Source organism: Solanum dulcamara, chromosome 7 (genome assembly GCF_947179165.1).
Source record: "Solanum dulcamara chromosome 7, daSolDulc1.2, whole genome shotgun sequence".
NCBI classification, from domain to species: Eukaryota; Viridiplantae; Streptophyta; class Magnoliopsida; order Solanales; family Solanaceae; genus Solanum; species Solanum dulcamara.
Genome location: NC_077243.1, coordinates 6,880,703 through 6,891,331, shown reverse-complemented (window position 1 = coordinate 6,891,331; position 10,629 = coordinate 6,880,703).

Sequence of the window (10,629 nt, the reverse complement as noted above, 5' to 3'; positions counted from 1 at the left end):
ACGAAATTGTTTTCCTCCTCTGCTCTTCTTTTAATTCCTCCTCTGCTCTCCTTTTAATTCTCTTATCCTCTCCGTTTTGTTTGCTCCATTTAGTGTATTTTACAACAATTATGAATAACAAAAAATGTACTTAATTTTTCACAATTTTTTAAAATCAATATAGTATAGAAATTCAAGTAAAAAATTATTAGCAAAAGTTTCAATCTCAATATATACTAGTTTAGTTGAATGAATAAAAGAATGTGTATTGTGTTATAAACATATTTGTATTATAGTGAATGTCTATTAGATAAATTTTTTGGGAGAAAAGTTAGAAATCCTATTTAGGGATCAAGTCAGTTAACTCTTAAAGAAATAAAAAGTTTTTCTCTTTTTCCTATTTTTTTTAAACTTATTTTATATAATTTATAACACGTTATCAGCACACAAGACTCTACTTTCAATCACTTTATGTATTTAAACTTGCAAATCATGGAGATATCTTACTGGATATCACGGTAAGCAATTGTGCCTTAATTAAATATGCTAATTAAATATACTATTGTGCACTTTATTATTTTAAAAGGATAAAAAGGATGTTTTCTATAATTACTAGACACAGGTTCGTGCTAACATTGGCCCAATATCTATTTTTTGTCTTAATTTATATAATATTGATAAAATTTAAAGAGTCAATTAAATTTTAACATAATTTTTAGATATTTTAAGTTGTTAATCATTCTGATTTATAGTACTTTTTTTACGTATTACTTTCCTTATCCTAATTTATGAGGCACTGAATAAAATTTTGATAATCAACCTAATTTTTTTATGTCTTTTAATTTTTAATTTTTTAATTATTGTGATCAATATTACTTTTACGACATTTTAAATAATATATGTTACTCATCTATTCCTATTTATGTGGCACTGATTCAGGGTCAATTGAACTTTTTATATGTCTTTTAAATATTTTTAATTGTTAATTATTGTAATTTATGATATTATTTACATAATTTTCAAATAATAATATATATTACTCCATTTGTCTCAATATCCTTTTTATTTAAAGAAAAACTGCATATTGGCAGGATATTTTTGTCTAAAATGTACAAATAGTATAAGCATAAAGCGTTAAAGCACAACAACACTAAAGCAAAAACTATAAAAATAAAATACCAAAACTATCCCTAGGTAGACAAGCAGCCAGCAGGCATGTTGACCTCCTGTCTGCATCACCTAACTATCTAGACATATGAGTCTGTGCTAGCACGGATCTAATACATGTTATTTTTTCTTAATTTAATTTATGTGACATAAATAAAATTTGGAGAGTCATTCAAATTTTATTTGATTTTTTAATATTTTAAGTTGTTAATTATTTTAATTTATAGTACTTTTATGTAATTTAAAATAATGTATGTTACTACTCCCTTTGTCTCAATGTATGTGGCATAAATAAAATTTTAAAAGTCAATCAAATTTTTAATATATCTTTTAATTATTAATTATTGTGATTTACGATTTATATCATGTAATAACCAAAAAGGAATTCAATTTTTTCAAAAAAGATACTCCCTCCGTCCATCTTAACTTGTCCACTATACTATTATGTCCAACAATACTTGTACAGTTTATTATCATTATGTGTCTATTTTACCTTTGCTATTAAATATTATTCATTTCAATATTTAAATGACTTTATTTAATAAGGGTGATTTGATAAAATTACTCTTAACATTTAATGTTTCTAACTTTTTGTGTTAAATTAATAATAGACAACTATTATTAAACGTAGGAAGTAATTCTTAAAAGACTAAACAGCCCGCGGTTGCCAAAGAGAAAAGTATAGGAGGTAATTAAAAAAGGTATGTGAGACATGATTTAGCAAGGGGCAATTTAGTCATGATACTCAATATATTATAATACATGTACGACAGCCAAATTCCTTGTTAACCAATAGTATTGGTCGACTACCCTCTAAATTGCCAGGCAGGCATGTTGACCTCCTGCCTGGTTCACCAAGTAGAAACTCCCTCTTATAATGTAGTAACTTATCAACGGTGGTATTATACCACTGGTATATGTTTATCTCTCTACTCTATCTCGTAGACAGTGGTGGAATCAGAATTTTTAATAAAGGGTTTAAAATCTGAAAAAGTAGACATACAAATTAATCGAAGGGGTTCGACATCTACTATTTATACATAAAAAAATATTTTAACCATGCATAAATAGTATAATTTTTCACCAAAAAGAATTCGGATGAACCCCTGGACACCATGTGCATCCGCCACTGCTGCTTGTAGATAGTTGCCATGAATATGTAAAGCTTATATGATACTTGTATTTTAAATTGAATTCTCGTGGTCTGAAACAAACTTACAGAAAAGTATGTAATATGTAAGCTACATACCGATTTCAAATTCGAAACTGATGTCAGCATTTTTCTTACACGTTGATAATATAGTAGATTTATATGAGGTAAGTATGTCTTATGTGTGTTGCCATATGGGAGTATAATTTATTTATATTTTATAAGCCTCATTATGGTTAAATTTGTTTTTACATCAAGTGGTAATTTATTTTAATATTTTAGGGTAAATTTTGATGCACTTTATTAATCTATTATGCTATTGGTTAGAAGTAATATGATGGATTCAAGTTTCAATCGCATCCAAAGGATAAGACGATGGATTCATGTTCAATCACACCAAGAGACTAAAATGATGGATCCATGTCCAATGGCACCAAGAAGATAAGACGATGGATTCATGTCCAATCGCATCAAGAGGGTAAGACATCAGGTTTGAGTCTTGGTGTACCTCGATGAAAGATGTTGAGTTCAAGTCCCATCAATTTATAGCCTAATGCACCATAATGATAATATAATGGTGACTAAAGCAAAATAATGTGCTTTTTGTGAAAAGTCACAAAACCTATTCCATTGAGACAGCAGCCAGCAGCCTAGTGCCTTTTCTTTATACATACTTTTTGTAGTGCCATTTCTTTAGTATAATTTCGTGGGCCTCCTGTCCCCTCTTTTTGTAGTATATAAGTCCCTTGGACTTCTTTGTATATTCATTCAGAAAATATATATCACAACCAGAAAATTGGCATTTGCCTCCCAAACTTATCTCTTGCTCTTGTTCTTTGTTTGTTGACTGTTTGTGGACTTTTGTTTGTCATTGTCAATCTTGCCTTCGGTTTGTAAGATTGTTCTCAGGACTTAGCCTTAAACTTGCCTTGTCAAAGCAGTTTTTGGTTGTCCCACGCGGCGTTGAAAATAGCCCCGTGACAAGTGGTGCTCCATTCCTTCTTGTGAATGTGATAGCAGTGCATAGTATGTCTAAATGAAGACAAATAATTGAATAATCACATGAATGTAGAATGAGGTACTAAACTATCATAATTTGATAGGCTAAGATGATTGTGTCTCATTCATGAATAATGAGAACTTTTGATAAATGCTACATATACAAGTTCATTCTCTAAAGTGAGTATGGTAGCAATACATAATATGTCTGAAAGAAGGCAAGTGATTGAATATTGTTAATGAATGTGGAGTGAGGTACGAAGTTATCATAATTTGATATACTTAGATGATTGTGTTTCATTTATGAAGAATGAGGACTTTTGATAATGATGAGAAAAATTATTGAAAATTCAAATGGACATCCATTAAAAAATCTAAAGATTCTTTTAAATATCAAGGCAAGTTAATTGTGATTAGACCATCATCAACGAAAGTTGAGATTGAGTCGCTTATGTTCTTGGAATGTATACATGGAGATATTTGTGGACCTATTCATCCACATAATGGTGTTTAGATACTTTATGGTCCCAATAGATGTTGCTTCAAAATGGTCTCATGTGTGCCTATTGTCATCTCAAAACTTGGCGTTTGCAAAATTATTGACATAAATAATATGATTACGGACACAGTTTTCTGATAATCAAATTAAGTCTATTTGTCTTGATAATGCTACAGAGTTTTCATCTCAATCATTTAATGATCACTGCCTATCGATTGGGATTAAATAAATCCAATATTGAAAGTGAATGTGATAGTGCAAAAATGAAGCTTATTAATATGGACTTGCATTTTATCATGATGAGATCATGACTCACCTTCAGAAGAGGTAGAGTAATTGAGAAGGAAATTTCAGAAACTTTCTTCTCAATTAGTAAATATGAAATTTACTCAAGAAAATAGCACATGTGCATAGTTGGTATGAACGATTTTGTCATTCCAAAGATGTGCATACTGAGTAATAGACATATATTGAAGAAATAAAAGATTCTTCAAGAATTGTTGTTTGTTCTCATGATAAGTTGATTGGATCAATTAATGTTGGAACTAAATTCCTAAATTCTGAAAAGTATAAAAGGTGAATATGGACCCGTTCACCTGTTATGTGATATGATAAATAGATGCATCTATAAGATAATCACATGTGGATTTGTTGCCAAACCTGCAGTTGGACATTCGCAAAATTGTTTGTGCAAAATAATTGAGCTAAGAGCATAAATTTTAGAATATGTAATCAAGACAATTCATCTTGATAGGATTGATAAATATCCAAGCTGATGTGACATTAAATGCCTCGGATAAATAGTCAATCATTGCTTATGAGAACAAAGCTTCATGGTTTGAAATATGATAAATTGCATATAAAAGTATGAATCAGACTAATAAATTATGATCAATTTTCCTCTCAATGGATTTATGGTCAAGGACCATGTAATTTCCTTCTAATAATTTTGATGTGAGGTATATGATTGATGAATATACCATGATGCACTAGGATGGATTCTCCAAAATAGATTGAGATATATGTTAGTTTGTCTAACATAAGAGGGAGCTAAGAAGCAACCAAGAGTTGAAAATGTACCTATTGAATGTCCTGAAGGACAGAGTCTATGACGTGCATGAAGCGTGATAGACCAATCGGTTCTAAAAAAAATAATCCTTAATAAAGTAGGGGGAGCAAATGATAAAAATAATCATAATGATGAGGTAATGTGCTCTTGAAGAGCCTACAACATAATACTTCATGAAACCTCATGAGAGGGGTAGGTACCGAAAAATAATGAAGTATGAGATCTCAATAAGTTATGTCTCATTGTGAACCGACACAAATGATACATCGTTGACGATATCTTTGAGACAATATAGCGCAGTATTGTAAAAGATTATGATGATATAAATTTTACGATCTATTAAAACATGCTGACGTAAAAATGTTTATCAAGTGAAAGGTGGAATGATGCATCTTGATAAGCGTAAAGCTTATTTGACTTGCAATCTAGACACTAGAAGATGAATGTTGTCACTTGACAAAATTGATATGAAAATATTTGAAGGATTCAAAATGCATGAAGCATATCCAAGTTTTTGAAAAACTTGTTTATAATCCTCATATGGATTAAATCAATCAAGAATCTTTCATATTATTATACAAGTTGATGTCTTGAATTGAAACTCTTAAAGAGTTTTCAAAAGTCAATTGATTATTTGCTTAAAGAAGTTGAAGTGAGGAATTTGCAGAATTCTTTGATCCTAAAAGGATAATTCATAAAAGGAGATAGAACGAAACACATTTCGCCAAAGTTTTTCTACGCACATGAGCTCCTAAGAACGGTGATATCAACGTGCAACAAATTTGTTCAAGTAATAATATGACTGATTTATTCACCAAATCTATACCAACTACAATTTTTGAGAAGATGGTGCACAAGCTTGGAATGTGAAGATTCAAGTCTTTGGATTGATGTTCACATTAGGAGAAGTTAATACGCGATATACTCTTTTTTCCTCACATGATTTTTTCTCATTGGATTTTCCTTGTAAGGTTTTTAATGAAACATCTTAAATGCGTATTATTAGATATGTGTACTCTTTTTCCTTCACTAGAATTTTTTCCACTGGATTTTATCTAGTAAAGTTTTAACAAGGCACATAATCTATCAAATAGACATCCAACGGGGAGTGTTATAAACATATTTGTATTATATATAGTGAATGTCTATTATATAGATTCCTTGGGAGAAAAGTTAGGAATCCTACTTAGGACCAAGTCAATTGGATTTTCCTTCATTGTAATTAACTCTTAAATATCCTTCAAGAGAAATAAGAATTCTTCTCTCTTCTCCCTACTTTATTCTTCTTCTTATTTTATATAATTTCATAACATATTGCGGTTTAAACTAATTAATTTTATTATTTTGTGTGAAATTCTATTTTATACAAAATTAAAACTAAAAGGTAGTATAATTTTTATTCCTTTCCTATTTTAGGCCACTTATATTATTTCACATCGATCTTTTTATTCCAAAATAATTTTCTTTCTCTTTTTTTACGTGTTTGTGGCAAATTCCTTCTATTATCACTATTCTATACATATCCATCGATGTGAAATAGTGTGTATCTGATTAGGTTTCCAATATATTTAATTTTTTATTAAGGTATCATTACCAATAAATATGATGAGATAAATATATTTTTTATTTTAAGTTAAAAGTTTCGAAATTAAATTTTAAAAATGAAAATAAAATTATAATAAAGAGCGATTTTCTTCCGATATTGTATACGGCACAAACTCAAAATAATTGCATTAATAGATTTCATAATACCATATGCACAAAAAAATTTGAAACAATAAATAACAACCATTCAAACAAAATGTAAAAAAAGTTATCAGATCAACGAGTATCCTTTTATTAAGGATCTATGTAGAAAGCATCCAAATCTAACAAAACAACAAGCCCTTAAATTATCTACAAACGCAATAAGCCCTTATACTCGTTTGTATCGATCAAACTATTATTAAAAAAACTATTAAAAAAATCAAAACTTAATACTAATTAAGAATTAGAGAATTGGAAACATTATGACTTGCTTTTTAGTTCAGTTCAACTCAAATATCCTTTAAAAATGATAATAACTTGCTTATTTATTAATTTATAACTCATTTTGATTCGTATAAATTTAAGTCAAATCGTCCTTGAAACTTTACGTTAAAAATAGTCATGTATACCATACTTTGCCTTTGACACTCAGAAAAAAACAAATCTTAATTGAACTTATATTTTCCCAATAGCTACAATCTATTAAGACTTGTTGCTAGTTTAATTTAATCATATGCCAACCCAATAAATGGGCTTGAAAAGTTAGCCTAACCAGCATTAAATTGAGTTAATAATGCTATGACAGTTCTTTAAAGAATCATAAGTTAGCCTAATGAAGCAAACTATTAATATTATCAAACCAAAAAGAGTAGCATAAAGAAACTTAAAATATAGGAAATGTTGGTAGTTGTATCAACTGTCAAATGCAAGAGATGATAAATCAGCATCCACGTTATTATTATATATAGTTTTAATAGTTGTTAGCATTTTATTGAATGAGACTATTAAGTGTAATTTAATCCCAGCTTGTCATTATCAGGAATAATCAACACATCTGCCCAAAGATTAGCAATCCATTGATCACTAACTTAATCTAAATTAGAATTGTAACTTAAGGCAAAGAAATTGCAACATTCTCCACGTAATCCTTTGTTTCGAAAAAAGGATATCCATTATGCTGGTAGGATTATTGATGGTTATGGTTAAAAAATTAAATTGAATCGCAATCCAAATTAAATCGATTAAAAAAATAATATTTGATTAGGTTTGGTTTCGAATTTTAAAAATTGACACTCTTTAATTTGGTTTTGATTTTAAAAAAAAATCACTGAAATAACAAGTGAGAACTTATATATATATAAATTTTATAATTATTTATATATTATTCATAAATAGAATATAAATATTTTATTGAATTTTACTTAATTTAAATTTTTAACTTTACCATTTTATCAAGTCCAACACTTAAATTTTGGTATATAATTTTCTTGTACCCCTCCCTAGTAGTTCCTCAATTGTTGACTTGAGTTATTTTTTTGTTATAAAGATTTGATCTTTTGATCTTTGGTATATAATGATTTTAGTATTGCTCAACTAAATCACTTTGTTTGTGTAATGATAACTCTAGTATTGCTTAATTGAAGCCACAACAACTTTCGTGTGGATTATTCATATACTAGGTGTCTATGTCTCTCGAGATGCGTAGGCCCCTCAACAAACTTACTATTTTCAAACCGAAAAAACTGAATCAAACTGACAATAACCAAATAGACGGTTATTTTTTTGGTTTGGTTTGTTATGATTTTGTTTGATTTGGTTTTAGAAATTTAAAAATAGACTAAATTGATTTGGTTTTTATTTTAATCAATAACCGATCCAAATCGAATCATAAACAGTCCTAATCCTAGGATTAATATTATCTCGGGATAAAATATTTTGGTAATTTATAGATTTTTGCTAATATCAACAATAAAACACGAAAAAAATAAATTTTATGCCAAAATTAATATCCTAATATTGGTAATCAAGCGACCACTTATAGTTCTTTTATAATAAGATCTAGTTCAGTATCACCTTGTGTTTTATCATTCTTTATAATAAATATTCACGTCTTCTCCCTTTTATATTATTGGTGATAGAAAAATACAACAAATATTAAGTTATCAATGTGTAGTCCTGATTCAGACATATTATTTGATTTGAATACCACTTATAAAATATAATTAAAAGTTTACTATTTCTATATTAAATTAAGAGAGCCAATGATTTTGACGACCCAATAAGGAAATTGAGAAGCAGAGAAAAAATATTATCTAATTTTACAATGGAATGTTAGTTTTAGTATATTTTCTTTGGATTTAAATTTTTTATTAGTTGGGTACAAAAACTTTTTATATTACTTTTTAAATATTAATGTAAAAAAAAATTGAAGGCAGGCATAATATACAAAATTTATTATTTAATTTTATTTCAGCTGATACTTATGTCTTTAAACTTTTGATCTACATAAGTAAATATTTAAATTACGTTGGCATAATATAAATCAATTCAAGTTTATCGCACGCAAGATGTCATTTATGATACATGTATCTACTTATTTAATTTTATATAAATTTAAATTTCTATTTATATATATTTAAAGTTAAAAGAGATAAATAAATTAAATCCAATGACATGTTTATATATTTTTATCATTTATAATTGGGAATAAAACTAATTTCCCGTATCTAAGATGCCACCTGTTGGAAAAATTACCGAGGTTGCCCTTTTTGATATGACCACTTGTCTATGCGTCTGACCCCCACCACTAGTATCCAAACTAAAATTCTCATATTCCTACTCCGTTTATAATAATTATTCATAACAAAAATGAAGATTCTTTTTTAAAATATAATTTTCAATATATCATAATATTTATGTAATTATACAAATTTTCTATTAATAATATATGGTATAGTCTCATAAAATAAATAAAAAATACTAACATGAAACTTTTTGTTAATAATAAAATAAGAAACATAAACTAAACTTCTTTTAAAATTTGAAAATGTTTTTCTTCGTTATGTGAATTAAGAAAGAAATGGCATTACACTAAGTGGAACGGAGAAAGTAATAATAAGTTAAATTGGTTATCAATTTGTAGACATGTTAAATCATTATAGAACCATTAAATATCGGTTATTGATGTAAACCATTAAAAAGTCACACGAAAAAAATTCTTCAATGAAAATCACTTAGAAACAATGTGACAGACCAAATGAATCATGAACATGAGTAGGTAGATTACATCTTCCTTGAAAGAAAACACTAATACCTTATAGAATATAACTGAGAAATTGAGACAATGAAAATTAAAAGTATGAAACCACACTCGAAGTGAAGGACTTTATATATCAAAAAAGGTATAGTTGTAAGTTAATAGTTATTTTATCGAATTATCGATTGACCCATTAAAAAAATATCAAGTCGTTACAAAATTAATAACCCAATTAAAAAAATATCTAAAGTGTTATCAAAATTGTTAAAACCAAATAATCCATTATCGATTTAACTCAACTTTAGACAACTCTACAAATTAGCTCATGATGAACTCTCCGCCTTCCGCAACTAAGGCGGAGAGTTTAACCCTCCCCCCCCCCCCCCCCGAAAATTATTATATATAAAAAAGATAAGGTGGCAATGAGAGTTGGAAAGAAACTTTGTGGGATAGTTTGGGCAAAAGAAGAGCTTTTATAAACTTTTGGAGTCCACCATTGGCCCAAAAAGAGAAAAGGTATGTATGGGTTGGGCTTAGATAAGTTACAGACCGGACGACAGCATCTATCTTTTTTTTTTAAGACTTCCGACAGAAAAGTAAGGACAAAGCAAACAACCCCTTGTCTTTTCTACTTTTGACAAAATCATATTACTCCCTTCGTTTTTTTTTAGTTGTCATGTATACTAAAAATACTTGTTTCAAAATAGTTGTCAATTTAAACGATCAAGAGAGAATTATTTTTTTTTTCCAATTTTACCCTTAACATTAATTATTCTAGAATTAAGAAACACATATATAGATAAAAATTAAATAATTAATAGGGAATATATTAGTCAAACAACACTTCTAATTAATTTTTTCTTAAGAATTGTATCAAACCTTATCATGACAACTAAACGGAGGAGTATCATTTTTTTTATCCAAATTATGTTGAAATATTTCTCATTAGGCACTATTTATTTTAAAGAAAGAGAGGTTATTCG